The 17,723-nt window shown below is 40.9% G+C and overlaps 2 pseudogenes; one reads left to right on the top strand and one right to left on the bottom strand.

Moving 5' to 3' along the window:
• Positions 1 to 4,519: 4,519 nt before the first annotated feature.
• On the bottom strand, positions 4,520 to 7,247 carry LOC101419447 (dynein regulatory complex protein 1-like; annotated as a pseudogene).
• A 7,977-nt stretch (positions 7,248 to 15,224) lies between these two features.
• Positions 15,225 to 16,005, top strand: LOC101419892 (proliferating cell nuclear antigen pseudogene; annotated as a pseudogene).
• The last annotated feature ends 1,718 nt before the right edge of the window (positions 16,006 to 17,723 follow it).

Raw genomic sequence — 17,723 nt, 5'->3', positions numbered from 1 at the left:
TCCCTAGCAGAGCTTCAAAACACATAAAACAAAAGTAGACAAAATTAAAAAGTGTTAGAATTTTTCAAATGATGAAATTGAATAATTGTCAGTGATGAAGTTCTAATTTTGTTGAAACACAGGACAAAGAAGTGATGTTTCCTCTCTGTTCCTCACTCATCTTCTGTCATAACTATTTTACTATTAGAGATGATATATTGCCAACCCAGCAATAAATACTCAATAAAAAAGAGTTGTTGTAAAGTTGTTTTGTAAGTTTTCTTTCGTCAACTTTTACTTGTATAATTTGAAAGTACACTTAATGATTATAAAAATTATTTCTACTCTGGGAAGAAATACTCCATCTTGGTTATTTTGCAAGGAGTAAGCAGATCCTATTGAGGGTGGCAATGACGTAATCTCCATTAGTTTCCCATATTGCGTAAACTCGGAGGTCTCCGATTGTTAAAGAAATCAATTTGGCTTTTAAATCACCAAATAAGCTTACCTCAATATGACTGAATTTTGCTGAAGAGAAGAATTGTGCTTTCAAAATCTCATCAAACATGTGTCATGATGATGGGAACGAGTGTTGGGGGGGGAGAGGGGGGGTGGGGGGGTGGGGTTGAATGGGACCTCACATATATATTTTTAATGTAATATTATTACAAAGTCAATAAAAAATTAAAAAAAAAAATCTCATCAAACATATATCATTTTCTTACTCCTTGATCCATGCCATCACATTCTCTTCTGATATTTCAGAGTGTGAATACTTTTTGTTGTAAATTGAGTTGCTTTTAAATTTACATAAATGTTTCTCATGATTGTTCATTAGTGCAACATTCATAAGAAAGCAATTTACCTGGTTATATATAGAGGAAATTAGTTTCCACCATTAAATTCATTATAAAATATTTAGTCATCTCAGCACTGATTTTTATGTTCTTCTCTCACAATTTTTTAAATTTAATAAAAGCTAATACAGTAAAATAACAAAATAGGTTTCACAACCATTGTTGTGTTTGAATATAACAATATATCTGCAGGACAAATGAATCAGCTGACACTGCTGAAATACACAGGAGAAATTCTACCATGTTTTCCCTGAAATGTTTAAAAATTGCCTATTAATCAGCTGGTGCAAATTCATAGAAATAAGTTAGTTATGCACATTAGCCAATGCAAAATATATGAAATTTTGGTTTTATATATGTTTATTATAACATAGGTCAATATTTATTATAAATATTTAATAATGTGTTACCCTCCATTACCAATATTTACATTTGACCTTATTAATCATTCTACATATATCCAGCAAATTGTCCCCTTTCTTACCCCACATTCCATCTCCCACCAATCTATACTTCATAGTTCAACTCTATGAGTCCACTCACTCTGTTTAGTTCATATTAGTAAGACCATACAATATTCACCCTTCTGTGTCTATCTTATTTCACTCAACGTAATGTCCTCAAGGTTACCATCAAGGACATGATGTTTACACATTATAAGGAACGTAAGAACAACTGTTGATTTATGGATGTAATTGTGGCCAAAACAAGTAGTGTAGGAAGGTTAATTTTAGTTGGAGAACAGCGGGAGGATTACATTGGGAATGTATAACAATGATTTTGGAAGTAGATGAGGACTGTGATTAATAATGTAAATATAGGAATGTTCTAGTACAAGGTTGTAAGATTGTGGTGACATGTATGTTATATGTGGTGACATATAACAAACATAATTTATGGTCTATAGTTAACAAATGTCTTTTTAGCAAAAGTAAAGTTGGTCCTATATTAATTCTAAAGGTGAAAAAAAGAATACAGAGGTCTAGTTTTATGAATTATGAACACAGGTCTTTTTCCCTTCATATTATTTTTACTAAAAAGGAAACCTTGATTATGCCATTTTATGAATCTGTTTATCTGTGTAACCTTCTGAATACTGGAGGAACAGCTGAGTTAGCAGTTACAATTGAATGATATATAAATGTCTTTTTAAAAAAGAACTTTTTAATAGTAATGTTTCCATAATCTTTATATATATATATATAAAATGACATTTTATGAAACCTTCGTTTTTGTAACACAAGCAACAGAAAGCAAAGCTCAACAAGCTGTTCTTGGCTGGGAGGCTGTGCAGGAGAGCTGCGACTGGCACCCTGGGGCTGGGTAGCTGTGGTGGGAGCAGAAGCTTGTATGCATCAGAGAGGTCAAGAGGCTCAGAAATACTGAATTCCAGTGAGAGCACACCAGGGCCACGCCAGACTGCATATGATAAAGCACTAAGTAAAGGAGCTTTCTAACAGAACTCCCTGCAGTTCTTCAAGTAGTGAGCTTCCCGTCACTGCAAGTGTTCAAGTAGAGGCTAGATGCTGACCTGCCAGAAATGTTGTCTAGGCCCTGGCAAGGAAGCTGGAGGCTCCGCAGCATCCTGCGAAGAGGACAGCACTCGCTGTTTTGAGTCCTTGGCCTGGCCAGGGCTTCTTGGGGTCTGGAAGGGCTAAAGATAGCAGGTGCCTGGGGTAAGGCTCCTGCCGGTGCCTGACGGCTGCCCCTCCCGTCCCTCAGCCAGCCTGACACCGCTGTTGTCTGGTTGTCTGGTTCCTCAACCCCCTCAAATCCATCAAGTACCTCATCTGCACCCGCTAAAAGTGGCTCACCGTCAAGATCCTGCTGGCGCTGCTTCTGCTTGCCGTCTTCGTCTTCTTCTACAGCCTCCCGTGCTACATAGTCAAGAACATCCCAGGGACGGTGGCAGACTTGGCCCAGGGGTTAGGGCTTCCATCTACCACATGGGAGGTCCGTGGTTCAAACCCCCGGCCTCCTTGACTGGTGTGGAGCTGGCCCACTGCAGTGCTGAAGCGCGCAAGGAGTGCCCAGCCAAGCAGGTGTGTCCCCAGCGTAGGGGAACCCCACGCGCAAGGATTGCCCCGTAAGGAGAGCCGCCCAGCCAGAAAGAAAGTGCAACCTGCCCAGGAATGGTGCCGAAGAGCTGACACAACAAGATGAGGCAAGGAAAAGAGAACAGATTCCCCTGCTACTATCAACAACAGAACCGCACAAAGACAATGCAGCAAATAGACACAGAGAACAGATGGGGGGGGGGGGGGGGGTAAATAAATGAATAAATCTTAAAAAAAAAAGAACCTCCCAGGGGTCTGAGCACCAGGGTCAGCTTGAAGCCCTGCTCCTCGGTGGCTGCTCTCCCTGGGCTTGGCGGTTTCCCTGCCCCCTGGGGGTCCTCGGGGTTCCAGAGGACCTCCTTCTGGCCCACCCCACACTATCGCTTGCCTGGTCCTGCTCCTTCTTTCCTAGCACTTGGGGCTGCAGGGTGTGGGAAGGGCTGGGTGGCTGGAACTGAGGCATCACCCACTTCAGATCCTGGGTCCGGTAGAAGCTGTCCCAACCCTGCCCCAGGCCTTTCGACTCCAGAACTTTCCAGGACTAAAGCATGAACAAAATTAACCAAGAAGCAAGGGCCAGGGCCCAGGGCTCTCAAAAGGAATGACGCAGAATACTTCGGGCCTGCAGACGGGCTCTTGCCAGCAGGGCAGACAACTGCATCCTTGTTCTGCAGAAGTGGGCCGGGCCTACACACAAATCCACTTTGCGCGGCTCCTTGCTGAGGCCCTTGGCTCCCACACTGGGCAGAAGTTCCTGTCCCACTTGTGGGTTTTGGTCGCTTCCCAGACCTTGGATACGCCGGGACCAGCGCCTCAAACCCCCAAAGGAGCAGTGAGCGTCAACCCCTGCCACTCCCTGCAAGCCCCTCCCCTCCAGAGGGCTGCGCCTGCCGCTGCGCCTGCCTGCTTGCCTGCTTGCCTGCTTGCCTGCTTGCCTGCTTGCCTGCTTGCCTGCTTGCCTGCTTGCCTGCCTGCCCGCCTACCCGAGCTGGGTTGCTATTGGCTTCCTTTCCTTACTTGAGTGGTGATCTTCCAATTAATAAAAGAAACCAAACCCTGAGCCAAGTCTGCAGTCAGTGAAGTGAGGGGACAGCCACAGTGTGGGTGCACGCCAGGGGCTCACGGTGGCCCTGCATGGCCAAGGGTTCAAGGAGAGCTGGGGCGCAGGGCTGACGTCCTGGGTGCCCCTGGGAGGAGCCTCTGAGAACCCCGTGTGCCCACAACCCTGGAGCACAGCACGGTAGGCCCGAAGCTCCCTCAAAGGTCCTTCAGGCCCCAGAGGGCCCCAACCCCGACCCAGACAAAGTAAACGCCCCCAAAGCTGGGCACCAGCCCCACACCACCGCCCCCGGCCGCCATCTCACAGCGAGCCTTGTTCTCACACCACTGTGGAGGCCCCGCACAAAAGTCCCTCGTGACACAGAGGTGGGGGCAGGGGCCCTTGTCCCACTAGAGCTTCAGACACAACCTTTCAAAGTTTTAATCGTAACAGTGCAGCATCTCTGCAACTCTTGTTGCCCTTTCGACAGGCCCTCTAAAAACAGCTCTAGACAACCCAGACGGCGGGCCAGGACGGCTCCAGGGTGGTACAGGCCGGCTCAGTTCCGATGCAGCAGCTTCTCGGGCCTAGCTCTGTTTCCTGGGCATCTGGAACGCCTGAGTTGGAGGAACTTGCTCTTTGGAGTTTCTTTTGGACCCGAGGTACTGCTGCAGCGGCATCTGGAGCTCTGTTCTGCTGCTCCAGAGAGTCGTTTTCCATCAGCGGCTGGGCCCTCTGGGTCAGGACGAGGTGGTACTTCTCCAAGGCTTTGTACAGGGCATCCCAGAGGCTGTGCTTTTTGGGAGGGATGACTGTGGCCAGGGCCGCCCAGTACTCGGAGTAGTCCGTGGGCTTCTTCAGGCCCATGACGAACGCCCTCAGAACCTTGAGGACGTCATTGGGGGGGATGAGCCTGGGAGAAGATGGGGCCTCCTGCACGTCCTCCCCCCTTAGGAAGGCTTCCTTTTCCTTCCTCAAGGCCTAGCAGCTCTCCGGGCCTTGGGGCCACAACCACGCTTGCTCATTCCTGGCTAAAGGATAATTGCTGAGCTCGGTATTTGAGGAAGAAGTTCACCAGTTTATACAAGTCATCCTCATTTTCAATTCCAAGGGCCGAGACGATGGCGTCCAGCCTCAGCAGTGAGCTTTCGCTCTTCTCCCGGGAGAAGAGAATGCTCAGCAGCTTGCTCTCTGTGAGGAAACCCCACTCCTCACACACAAGCATCAGAATCTCTCAGGTAGTTTTTGCTGAAATTTGCTGTGGCAGGTCCAGGTAAGACTCCAGGCTGGAAGCGGTCTCTTCTGCATCTTCCTCTTCTTTCTTTTTTATTTATTTATTTGTTTGTTTGTTTGTTTCTCTTCCCTCCTCCCCACCCCCACCCGGGTTGTCCGTTCTCTGTGTCTATTTGCTGCATCTTTTTTGTCTGCTTCTGTTATTGTTAGCGGCACCGCCCATTCCTGGGCAGCTCTCCTTACACGCACTCCTCCCGCTTGGGGCTCCCCTACACGGGGGGGTTGGGGGGGTACCCCTGCGTGCCATGGCACTCCTTGAGCACATCAGCACAGCGCATGGGCCAACTCCACACAGGTCTAGGAGCCCAGGTTTGAACCCAGGACCTCCCATGTGGTAGACAGAAGCCCTAACCACTAGGCCAAGTCCGCCACCTACACCTTCCTCTTCTGTATGCATCAGCACCTCTTTTACAATTTGTGCAGCAGACTTCTGCTGCTGCTGAGAAATAGGCCCCACATTGTTCAGGAACCAGAAATTAAGTTCTGTCCAGGGAAGCCCCAGATGGTGGGTATGGATGATTCTGTCTACATTGAAGGTTTTGCCTATCAGATCCTTTGCTTCCTCTTCATTCATCAGCCAAATCTCCTGAAACTTCTCTTCATCAATAACAGTAAAATGCCTCATGGCTTTCTGTAGCTCCTTAAATTGCATCACAGGGTGTTTGTAGTCTGTTAGTGAATGGTTAATTTCCTGAAACTTCTTTATCTGCCTGGCATACTTTGATCTCAAATTGTTAAGTATATTGTGTAGGCGATTGATCTTTCTCTTCTGTATGGGATTTAATTATAGCACTCTCTTATCCCTCTTCTTTCAGGACCTGGAAGTTGTACTCTGACTTCTCTTGGTTTAGTTGTGAAGTTGCCTTCGTCTGCTGAAGCTGTTGCTCAAGAATCTGCACATCCTTCTCCAGCTTGATCTTGATCGTGCAGTACTCTTCACAATCCCATATCCTCTGCTTGTTGAGTTGCTTTTCATATTCCTCTACTTTCTTAATGGGGTTCATAAGATATTCCAGCTCAGCATTGTGAGCCTGCAGGGCCCACTCCCATTTCCTCTTATTACTGGCCAGTAGCTCTTGTCGTTCCATCTCAAATGCTTTCTCAATGTGTTGGAGCTTCTGGCGAAAGGTTTCCATACGTTCTTGTTCCTCCATCCTCTCTAGAAGCAGGAGGTGTCATCTGCCTGTTTCTTCAAATACTTCACATACTGGTCATCCTTTGTTTTTAACTCCTGCTGTAGCTCACTGATAACCTTGTTTTTATCTTCTATCAGCCCAGCACAGCACTTGCTGGTTGTTAAGCATTTCCCACAGCTCCTGGGGAATTCTCTTCTGCTTGCCCTCCTCCCACTTAGTGATGATTTCATAAACTTGTTCTGGCTGTTCTTTTTTTTTTTTTTTCCATAGAGTAAATATTTTATTGGTCATCAACATGTCAGACACAAGGGATAGAAGCACTCAACAAAAAGCAAAGGACTCTCCTTGCGGAGTTCACAATTTCCACCTAATAACCTGCCAGGTGCCTTTTAGCCTGCCTCTTCTGAGTGCTTCTCCCAACTCTAGGTCCATAATCAGATGAGAATGGCTCTCTAGATACCACAGACCTGCTTCAGCAACAAGCTGGCATCTTCAGATGTGTGTTCTGGCTGTTCTTGACTTCATTCTCCAACTTTATCTGTTGGAGTCTCTGACGCTTTATCTCCTCTTCTTCCACTCTCCTGTGGATCTCTCTGATATCTGTAGCCACCCGGATATTTGTTACCAGTTCGGTGCCACAGAGCAGAAGTTTAGCCAGTTTCAGTCTGCTTTCTTCTTTCTGTTTGCAGCTCCTGCTTTGGTCTTCCTCACTATCCTTTTTCCCATCTAAATATTCTCCAAGTGCTTCCTGCCTCCAGGCCTCCAGGCATCGGACCTGGAACCGCTCCTGCGGGATATCAGAATAGATAGAGGGCTCAAGAATCAGGGTGGATAAATGTTCCTCCTCCTTCTCCTCCAGGACCCACAGAGACCACTGCGGATTCATGATGCAGCCTGGGCCTCGGGGCAGCTGCACCCACAACCCTCCTGGTTGCTAGGAACCAGTCCTTTAATCTTTGAGCTGCCTTATTCTGTTTTTATTTTTGTGAATTTGAAGTAAAGTTGTTAATTAAACAAATACTTAATAAAAAAAATGAGAATGTTACTGAAAATACAATGTTACAAAAACTATGTAAATACAGAAATATATATATATAAATATGCATTATAAGCATAAAGGAAAATCATTGTTAGAAAATACAGTTAAAGAATAACACGAATGATTTGCATTTTTCCTTTGTAATTTTGCTGTATTCGATTTTCTGCATAATAAAGATTTTTACTCTATATGATGGTTTCACACTTTTAAATATAAAAATATTTCATTTGAAAAATGTGCTGTTCCATCTCTGGTGGTTAATTTTCTGGCTTTTTGCCCACAAATACATTATTTCTTTAGACATATACTCTCTTTTACTCAGTCATCGATTGGAATATCAAAAAAAAAAAAAAAAAGAATACCAAAAAATGAAGCTCAAAATTACATGACTTTTAAAGAGATAAGTAACTCTTTGGCACAAACTTTACATGGATACATTAGTCCTTGGAACATGACAAGCAATCTTCATTGGAGATTGGTCCCAGGGATAGTATAATGGTACATTACCAGCAATCCTAAATGGAAGAGGTGTTGTGGCACTGTCAGTGGGAAAGGCAAGGGTTTCTCTGGCTCTGTTTGTGTTCACAGTATTTCCCTAGTACTTGTGAGACTTAATTTTCAGGTGAACTTTACATTTGACCAGGACCTGAACAAAAATTTTAGGTTGATTCATTTTACCTCAGAACAAAACAAAAATTCATGCATGAAAAAAGAGGTTACCTCTAAGAAAACAAGTGTCATATTGCAGAAATTTCAGGCTCCTTAAAGTGTTTACCTATTTTATTTGTGAGATTCACTAATTGTGAGAAAAACTTGAGGTTGACAAATTAATGGTGTTAGAAAATATTGTTCTCAAATGTAGAGTTTTCTAGTTCTCAAAAAATGGGGATAGTTTTAGAAGAAATTCAAACATAGAATTGATAGATTCAGCACTATACATATAATGGAAATATAATCAGAATACATTTAACTTAAATTATAAATTAAGAAACTAAATTCTAAATTTTAATAGTAATATATGGTCTATAAAATTAATATACCTCAATAATGTGGTCTAAGGATTTAATTTATGATCTGACATTTTTATTAAATAATATTGTATATAAGTTAAGTGATGCATTAAACTCTATCACTGCTTATTATTTATCTAGGAGTTTATTTCTGTTTTAATGAAATTGCTTATAAGTAGGAATATAGACATAGGAGCAAGATCTCTAGATCAACGAAATTTGGTATAATCATAGGACCAACAGAGTTAATTGGACTCTATAAGTTACTTAACTTTCTGTGCACTTATTTTAATCTAAAAAAAGGTGTACAATAATAATACCTATGATAAATAATGTTTTCATCTGAATAAATGTGTTTATAAAAGAAGGTATTTATAACAATGCCACATTCATTCTAATTATGCATTATATATGAGTTTCTATTATAAAACATCCAAATGATGAATTGTAACTAATACTTATTTGGCAGTCAAACAAAGATTTTTTTTCAGTCATATTTTAAAAACTACTTTTTATTATGAATTACTAGAATATGGCTAATTAAAAAAAATGCCACATCATTTATATACACAAGAACAATTTAGAAGTCATTCATGCTAACTATTGCCTTTGATTTCTCAACAGTTTACAAAAGGTGGATGCTATGAGAAGTAGGAATAACACAAATGTGCCTGACTTCATACTTATGGGATTGACAGACTCTGAAGAGATCTGGCATGTTCTCTTTATGTTATTTTTCATAATTTATCTGGATACTCTTCTAGGGAATGCAGGGATAATACTTATAATTTGCCTGGATCTCCAACTTCACACCACCATTTATTTTTCCTGCATCACCTGTCATTCCTTGACTTCAGTTACTCAACAGTCATCACACCTAAAACCTCAGAGAACTTACTGAGTTCTACGAAGTCTATTTCATTCATGGGCAGCTTCACACAGATGTATTTTTTTGCCTTCTTCGGTGTCACTGAATTTTATCTTCTTGCTTCTATGGCCTGTGACTGCTATGTTGCTTTCTGTAATCCTCTTAATTACCCATTTGTTATGTCCATGAGACTCTGCCACATCCTCATCACTGGCTTCTACATGATTGGTTTTACTGAATCATTAGTTATTGTTCTTTGCATGAACAGTTTGCATTTCTGCAACTCCAATGTAGTCTATCACTTTTTCCGTGACTTAACAGATTTTAGCCCTTTCCTACCCTGACATTTCGTGACACTGAAATCACGTTGATCATTCTCACCGAATCCAATGCAGTAGTGTCTTTAATCATAATCTCTGTGTCCTATGAGTCCATTCTTTCTACTATCCTGAAAATTAATTGCACTTCAGGAAAGCACAAAGCCTTCTCTACTTGTGCCTTGCACCCTCTGGGATTTACCATCTTTTATGGCACAATGATTTTTACTTACTTAAAACCCAAGAAGTCCTATTCCTTTGGAAAAGATCAAGTGACTTCTGAGTTTTATACAATGGTGATCCCCATGCTGAATTCATTCAGTTATAGTATTAGGAACAAAACCATAAAAATTCTTTCATTAGAGTCATGCAGAAGAGGGAGAGCTCCAGGCAACTGACATGAGAGTGATGCTGAATTTTAAAGTGCACCTTTTCTTCCTTTCCTATTTTGGTAGTATTGGTCTCTCTCTAAACACAGTAGTATATTTTAATTAGTTTGATTTTTTGTGTGTGTGCTATCCTCTATGAGGATGTTTTCATACCAAAAGGAGGAGGGGCCAGATCATGTTGAATCTGTAGACTTATACAATGTTTTGATTTTGCTCATGTTGAGTGGGAAGATGTGTAGGTTTTTGGAAGCAAAGTGACATTAATCAACTTACTTTACATAGAGAAAATTAGAGAATAAATCTTATGACTCTTTTGAATGAATAAGGGGCAGGCTTTCCTTTAGCTGAGATTAAATTTTAGATATTTCCAGAACCTACCTAAGAATTATCTTGTAGAGATAAACTATTTTAATTATATACCTAAAGTACTTCAAATATTGTCTGGCATTCAGTATGTGTTCAGTAAATATAACCCAGTTTTGCTATTATTATATAACATCAATCATTTGTAAATAAAAACTAATGCTTTTATTTTGTCTTAAAAATACTGAAGGCCAAATCTTACAAAAAATATAATATGCACTGATACACATAGGGATAAAAAAGGGGACCATGCAAATACTCTAGTGTTTTCACATTTTCCAAAGTTTATTTTACATTTATTTAATAACATCATGAACGCTTTGTAAAATATAAGAGGTTTGAGTATTCTGTATTTAATTAAAATTTAAGCATACTAGAGGTAGATTTGGCTGAACGGATAAAGTGTCTGCTTACCACACGGGAGGTCCAGGGTTCAAACCCAGGGCCTCCTGACCCATGTGGTGAGCTGGCCCACGTGCAGTGCTGATACGTGCAAGGAGTGCCACGCCACGCAGGGGTGTCCCCCGCGTAGGGGAGCCCCTCAAGCAAGGTGTGCGCCCTGTAAGGAGAGCCACCCAGTACAAAAAACGTGCAGGCTGCCCAGGAGTGGCACCACACACACAGAGAGTTGACACAGCAAGATGACACAACAAAAAGAGACACAGATTCCTGGTGCAGCTTGACAAGAATACAAGCAGACACAGAAGAACACACAGCAAATAGACACAGAGAGCAGACAACAGACAATGGAGGCAGGGTGAGAGAAATAAATAAAAATATAAATAAAATCTGAAAAAAAAAATTTTAAGCATACCCTGAAAGTATTGTTGACTGAAAGTTAGAGAATCTGTTGGCTGTTGTTTCCAACATCACCAAACAGGATACATTTTCTAAATTACAGAAATGTTGATAAATGAAAGCAAGCCCGGCACTGGTGTTTTGTGGGTTGCACTGTTACATTGTCTGAAGGTCTCATAGCTTGTCCCTAGTCTTTCTCATGGGCACTTGAAATAGACCTGGAGAGCAGATATTGAGTGTAGTCCAATATGAATGCAAGCCCCATGAATACAGTGTTCACTCTTTTATCCCAATTAGCTCTGTAGCTCACATTTCACTTTAACGATATTTTAAAATGTATCCTTATTCTCTTTGGCTGCTTGTACAGTGGCCACATCTTTCTCCTGCCCTCTGTAAAAGTTGTAATATTTCATTTTTCCCATCACATCTTTGAGGCACTTGTCTCAACTTGGAATTTGATTTCTTTGATATTATCTTTCTGATGGGCTCAAGGACAGCTATAAATGTTTATATTAAAGATTTTTTAAAGCTGTAAAAGTGGAGGAAGGGGTCTTTGTAGCTTCCTACATCCTAAGTGGAAGCGCGGTTTTTATATTCCCTTTCAAATCCTATCCACTGTTGTAATTTCAAACACATCTTTTATGGAAAACCTCACATTTGCCAGAAAAATATCTTTCTAGGGTTCTACTATTACATCTTGAAAATATAATGGAACTTCAGAATCATTTTAGATATAACTAGTCTCATTCAATTACAATTTTTTTCTATATTAAAGAAGTTATAAGTTTACAGAACAATCATGCATACAACACAGGGTTTCCATAGACCACATTATTATTAACACCTTGCCTTGCTGCAGAACATTTCTTATAACTAATGAAAGCACATTTTAATGATTGTTCTATTAACTATAGCCCATTGATTACCTTAGGGTTTACTCTGTAATGTAGTTCCATGAATTTATTTTTAATGTTTTTCTTTTACCATATATATGTATACAATCCAAATTTCTCCCCTTTTAATCATAGTAAGATATATATTTCAGTGTTTTAATTATATTCACAATGTTGTGTTACCATCATCACCACCCAATACCAAAACATTGACAAATAGAAACCCTGTATATTATGTCTTCACTCTCCATTCACTATTCACACTCTGTCTCATGGAAACATATATTTTAGATTCTAACTCTGTTCATGTAACTAGTTCATAACAGTGAGATCATACAATATATGTCTTTTTGTGTTTGGCTTATTTCACTCAATATGGTGTCTTCAAGTTTCATTCATGTAGCCCCACTTACCAGGACTCCATGGTTTTTTAAACCTGAATAATGTTGCATTGTATGTATATATTACATTCTGTTTCTCAATTAGAGACTAGACTGCTTCCATCTCTCACTATTTTGAATGACATCACTATGAACATCTGTGTGTAAATATTTGTTTGAGTCTCTGCTTTTAATTCTTTGGGGAATAAACCTAGTAGTGGGATTGCTGAGTGATATGGAAGTTCTATAGTTTGGCTTTCTGAGGAACTGTCAAACTGTCTTGCACAGTGGCTATACCAACTTGCATAACCATCACTAATGCATGAATAGTTTTATTTCTCCACATCCTCTCCAACACTTGTTTTACTTTTAAAATCCTTTTACCTCTCCCTCTTCCATTGTCTTCATTGTCTTCTCCTGCTCCTCCTCCTCCTTATTCTTCTTTCTAATAATAATAATAATCCTACTGCTTCTTCTTTTAATATCTTTGATATTGTTATTTCAGCCAAAAAACTGAAAATTCTACAAGTATCAACCAATTGAATAATTAGTTAAAAGTAATGGAAACTAGTTTTCTAGTGCTATACTTCTTACATAGATTCCATTTTCTCCCGTTTCCACCATTGACAAAATGAAGACTTTCACTGCTCGTATGACATTTTCTGGAGCCCTGGTAATGCAGGAAGAAAAGTAGATAAGTCTATCATTTCATTCTATATACTAAAGTGCTTAAAACCAGGGATTTAGCCAGGAAGTTTAGGTTTGTATCACTTTTTTTTTTTTTTTTTTTTTGAGGAACAGGCACTGACTGGGACCTTGTATGCAGGAGGTCTGCCCTCAACCACTGAGCCACTCTGGTTCTCTCATCTGTTTGCCCCATGTGGGAAGCTGGAGCTCAACTGCTTAAGCTACATTCCCTCTGTGTATCACTCTTAAAACCTATGTGGACTTGAGCAGATTCCCTAGAGTTGATGTACATCTGTTTCCTCAACTGTGATTATAGGGCAATAACAGAACCTCTTCTTAGAGTTACTATGAAAATAAAGACTTAATACATGTATTCCAGTTAAATAAAGTCAAGTAAATATAAAATTGCATATGACTGCTAATAATCCTATTAATTATTATTCATTCTGTGATTTACCATTCATTCAAAAATATGTGGAATTAAATGTATGTTTGTTCCAGGCATTATGTTATGCCCTGGTGATGTAATTGTGTGGAGAAACAGAAAAATCTTTGTCTTCATGAAAATTAAAGAGTCAGGGCAGTGGTAGAGCTAGATATTAACCAAATATTCACAACATATATTAAATTATGACTTAGCCAAATCATTTGAGAGACTGCATGGGGGCAGAGAAATCAACAAATTTATGGTGGAGGGAAAGATGATTTAGTTGAGATATTGACAGTGAAAAGTTATTAACTTGAAAGTTACAGATACCATTATTCCATGTTGACCTTTAAAAGAGAAAAACATGGTACACTGCTAATTTTCATCATTTGTATTCTTACAGGTGTAAAAAGGGGGGAGGGATAACGGAATTCTGTGCAGATTAACTAGACATTTATTTTTGTCTTATATTTTGAATGTATTATTGGCCAGATACCTTTAGGCATAATGCTCACCTCTTCCTTTCTTTAAGAAAGATTATATTGGTGTATTTGAAAGAACAACTAAACATATAAATTATGGGATTAACTTGATTGAAACTTTAATGCGGCGGCTTGCTCGGTCGGTAGAGGTGGGGTCTGGCTGCGGATGAGGGGTCGGTCCAGCTCTGGACGAGGGGTCGGTCCCGCTTGGGACGAAGGGTCGGTCCCACTTGGGACGAGGGGTCGGTCCGGCAGCAGACGAGGGATCGGTCTCACAGGGGTTGCGCGGTTCGGATGACGGGGTCGCCCGGCGAAGCAGGCGACGAAGGGGTCGCCCGGAGAAGCAGGCGACGAACTGGGGACAAGGGAGGCCAGGCCCTTGTCGGGGGCTCTCAGGACTGGAGGGCGCACGGCAGAAGAACTACCGCGGAGACAAGGTAAACACGCAAGTCCACTTTATTGAGGGAGAGGCAACAGTTTTATAGGGGCTGGGGAAGGCTGATTGGTTGAAGCCACGCCCTGTTCTGACTGGTTGCCAGCGTAAGGTCAGTGGGCGGTACCGGATGGGGGAGGGGTGGTGGTTAGGGATTGGCTGTCGCTGTTGCTGGGGGAAGGGGCAGGGTTTAGGGATTGGTGGCTGCTGTTGCTGGGGTGGAGGGCAGACTTGAGTTTTCCGCCCACGCCTGGCTGTTGTTGCTGTCGGGGGAGGGGAAAAGGGCAGACTGGAATTTTCCATCCTGCGCCTGCACAGGGAGAAAGAAGAAGAAGGGTGCCGCCCCACAGGCATCGTGTGGCGCCATCCGGGAGGAGGGGCGGCTGCGGAAGCATGGCTGCCGAGAAGGGGAGACCCGAGGACACTCTGCGCCCATGCCGAGCTCCCTTCAGGGGTGGCGGTGAGTCCGACCAGCCACCCTATTATGGGGGCAGCGGCTTGGCCTGCCACGGCCGCTCCCCCGCCGGGCCACACTTCAGCCCGAGGGGTGACCGCACTTTAACAATATGAAACCCTTATTTGATTAGTAAAAGCCCTTTAAATGATCATGGAGTTTAAAAGTTTGCTGAGGCAGTGATTGGGGAATGCTAACTCTCCCTGGGTCCCAAGCTCTGGCTGTTAAATTCTTTCACTTGCTTGGATCTTTGACAAGCCTAAACCAGGTAGAACTTCCTTCTTTTCTCTTGCATGTACTCAAGTAGTTGCCACTCCACCACCATGCTTGAGGTGTGCCTAGTCCAGGGCTCCATCCTGAAGAAGCTCTGGAATACTCAAGGACCTCATCAACAAGGCCTCCTGGGACATCAGTTCTATCTGCATGAACCTGAAGTGCCTGGACTCATCCCAAGTCTCCTTGGTGCAGGTCACCCTGCACTCTGAGGGCTTTGACACCTACTTTTGCAACCAGAATCTGGGCATGGAAGTGAACTCAACAAAACACTAAAATGTGCTGGCTATGAAGACATCATTACATTTAGGGCTGAAGAAAATGTGGACACCTTGGCACTAGTATTTCAAGGACTAAACCAAGAAAAAGTTTCAGACCATGAAATGAAATTAATGGTTTTGGATGTTGAACAACTTGGAATTCCAGAAGAGTAGTATAGGTTAGTAGTAAAGATGAATTCTGGCTAGTTTGCAAGTGTGCTGGGATCTCAGTCATACTGGAGATGCTGTTGTAATTTCCTATGCAATGGATGGAGTGAAATTTTCTGCAAGTGGAGAACTTGGAAATAGAAACATTAAGTTGTAAAGAAGTAATGTCGAGAAAGAGGAGGGAGATGTTACCCTAAAGACGAATGAGAAAAGTTCAGCTAACTTTTTCACTAAATACCTGAACTTCTTTACAAAAACCACTCCACTCTCGACAATAGTAACACCCAGTATGCCTGCAGATGTACCTCTTGTTAAAGAATATAAATTCCTGATGGGACATTTAAAGTACTATTTGGCTCTCAAGATTGAGCGTGAAGATGTTTTAAATATACTTAAAATCTGAGAAAATAAAACAAAGCGCTTCGTGAAATGCTTCTGGGTTGCCAGTATGTGCTAAATGTTTTCTGTCACCAACTTTATACTTCTGAGTACATATGTAAATATTATTTTCTGTAAAAAAAGTTGCTTTTTTCCACTACACTCTACAGTTTAAAAATAAAGTCCAAAGTCAAGCCTGGTCTTGTTAACCTAGGACTACTTCTGCCTTACCTAGAAATGCTCATGATTTTTCAATCAAAACAGTATTGACCCTAAATGCAGTTTTAGGGATGTTTTCAAGTTAAATAAAATTATCTGAATTTCAGTTTTCATAGAATTTAGACCACCACTGTTGCAAGTATCCAAGGGAATGCTTAGCTGAAGCCACCTTTTAATGTAAATGAGTTCATTTTTTTCAGGCTAGAGTAGCCTGAAATATTTTTGTGGTGCTAGCAATAAAAAGTATTTCAAAAACAGTAGGATATAAAACTTTCCCTGTGGTATCTTAATGATTTGGGGGGATTTCTTTGCCAAACTTATTTTATTATTCTAACTTGAGCTCAAGTAAAAACAGCAGAGAGTAGAAGAAATTATATGTTTCATCATTTTTGTTAGCAAAAATTAACATTTTCAGAAGATTGGTATGCCCGAAGTCGAGAGGGCTGTATAAGACAATCTTTGTTATATAAGACAGTATTTCTTCAGCTTCCAGAATCTTTATGCAAGAGTTGTGGCAGTTTCAGCAGATCAGTCATAGGACCAAAGGAGTCTGTTTTTACAAAAGTAATGTCTCTGGTACATTTTGAGACTCTCTCCCTTAAGAGATGAAGATGGCTTAAATTCCATGGCTATTGGATCCTAACCAAGAAAGTGTGAAATCCCATAAATTGTAAAGAAAGAATGTTAAAAATATTCCCAGTAATTGCTGTGCTGTAAGATGGCCAACTACATTTTGAGAACTGCATTATCATTACTGTCCCATTTTTTAGTGTGTTTTGTGTTGATTAAATAATTAAAAATTTGCTCAAAAATATACTTACTGTTTGCCTGGGATGGAGGAAGAGATTGACCACAAAAGGTCCTGTTGGAACATTTTAGGTTAAGAGAATTAAAATATTGAGATTGTGATTCCAGTACTATGTATTTGTCAAAACTCATCCTCCTGTAATTTATTATGTATAGTTTATATCTTAATAAACCTGACTTTTAAAATGTCCCTAAAGAAAAAAGAAGTTTCTAGAATATTGTAATTATAGTAATTGACAGCTATTTAGAAATTCTTTGAAGAAGTTTTTATTTTCATTTACTCCAAAAAAATCATCTCAAGAAATCATAATCAGGAAAGAAAATTTCCTGATTCTGTTACTTCATGTAGGTCACTTTCTGTATAAGAAAACATCTTATCCACATTAAAGTCAGTGGTGTGCCTCAGAAAATGTATTTGTTGTTTCTAATGAACTTTGAGCATATGTTTAAACCACATTCTGTTATCAAATATGTGCTTATTCCAAGAGATGTATGAGTTCTCCTTGCATAACTAATTAAATCTGAGGTTCTGACAATTATTATCTTGGGTCACATACTCACACTTAAGGATTAACTCTTTGATTACTTTGTTCTAATGGGATTGATCTGATGGAGTCAATAGTACAAGCATCCCTGCTAGTAAAATGTTGAATTTCATTGACAGAAAAGTAACCCTTCCCCCTTTAAAAGGCTCCTAAAATAAACAAATCTTAGAAC

This window comes from Dasypus novemcinctus, chromosome 10 (assembly GCF_030445035.2).
Source record: "Dasypus novemcinctus isolate mDasNov1 chromosome 10, mDasNov1.1.hap2, whole genome shotgun sequence".
In the NCBI taxonomy this organism is placed as follows: Eukaryota; Metazoa; Chordata; class Mammalia; order Cingulata; family Dasypodidae; genus Dasypus; species Dasypus novemcinctus.
This window is presented reverse-complemented; position numbering and strand designations above follow the sequence as displayed.